Consider the following 1,735-nt stretch of genomic DNA (forward strand, 5'->3'; position numbering starts at 1 on the left):
ATGCTTATTATTTATTAAATTTTTATTTTTATTTTTTTCAAAATATTATTTTATTATTTTTTTTCAACCTAGGGATAATTGCTTAGAAGTGAGAACCAAGCTAATATAAAAAAAAGAAAGAATGGAAATAGAAACACAAATGTCATCCTAATTCCTAATAACCTACTTGCTTTACTAAAATCTAAATGGATTTTTGTAGACAATTATTTTTGTAAATAATGTTAACAATAGGTTTTAGAATTTGACTCAATAAAGTAGAAAAATACTTCACTTAATAAATTAAACATCAATCATTGTTAACTATATGTACGAGTAAATCGAATCAAAAGAAATAACCATCTAATTAAAAATAATAAACATAATCATCTACATACCTATTGAATTAAACATCCTACATATTCATTGTTCATATTGTTTAGTATTGTCTATCTATACTTTTCCAATCTAACTATCTAATTAACCCTTGATTTTACCAATGGTGATTGGAGACCGAGTAGAGCGACCTGAGTTAGTAACCTCCATTGTGACCTTAAAGCTCTTCTCTTCTCCAAGTCACCCTGCGTGTCACACTAACCACAGATGCGGAACCGTTATTGAAGGGTAGGTGAAATCCAAGGCGCCCATCCCATCAGGGCAATCATGATGACGAGCCTCGGAGAACGCCATGATCTGGCTCTTAGCCAATGGCACATAAGAAGTTGAGGTAATCATCTATAGTTGTATCATAGACCAAGCCAGGGTCCATGGCGCGATTTGGTCTCACGTGACTAAAACCATATGCATACGGTGTTACTGTTTTAAAATCCCCATCAAACATTGGCTCATCACCCTTGTTCCTTGTCCTAGCGGATGTCATGATGGCGGACTTGATAGCTGATGGTCTCCATTCAGGGCGGAGTGTCTTGAGAAGGCCGGCGATTCCGGCAACATGAGGGCAAGACATAGATGTTCTGGACATTGTGATAAATGCAACCCTGCGCTTATCAAAGGGTATTTCTGTTGGGGGTAACTGCTTCCGAGCAGGCAGCAATGATGTTGACTCCGGGGTGGTGACGTCAGGCTTAAAGGATCTCAGATGTCTGTGTTGGACCTTCTGGAGGAGAATGATGCCATGAATGGAGCAGGCTTCACATGCAACAGTTTCTGGTGGAGTAATATATCCCATCGGATTCTTGGAAGAATTGAGGTATGCAAAGACTTGCAGGCCATCTTCATAAGTGAGCTATGATGCTGGAAGGAATTGAGGATCGGCGACGAGCTCATTAACACTGGCCTTTTCCTTGTAAAGAATCATTCCAGCTGCGCCAACCTCCATAGCCACAAGACTCTTCTCCACTCTCACACCTCTATTACAAACCAATATTTTTCACTTAGCCTTCTCTGAATCAATTGTGAGTTGCCAGTAGAGCATACGACAGTGATTCCCTTGCTGAAAGCATGGAAAGCACCAATGGAGTAATATATTTGGATAATATTGAATCAATAATAATATTGAAAGCGTTCACATTTTACAAGTGATGTTAATTAATTTATTCTATTGCTCCCATCATAATATATTTGGTTCCTTTACTGTTATTAGCCTACTAGAATAGAGTAATATTTCATGTTTATTAGTCTTAATAAATGATAATAATGTTTTATGAAGTCCATTGTTTAATAACCCATAACAAGTGCTTAGACATACTTATTCATGATTCTCTTTTTTTTAATCTTTTAATTTTTATATGAGCTTATG

The sequence above is a fragment of the Arachis ipaensis genome, chromosome B02 (genome assembly GCF_000816755.2).
Source record: "Arachis ipaensis cultivar K30076 chromosome B02, Araip1.1, whole genome shotgun sequence".
In the NCBI taxonomy this organism is placed as follows: domain Eukaryota; kingdom Viridiplantae; phylum Streptophyta; class Magnoliopsida; order Fabales; family Fabaceae; genus Arachis; species Arachis ipaensis.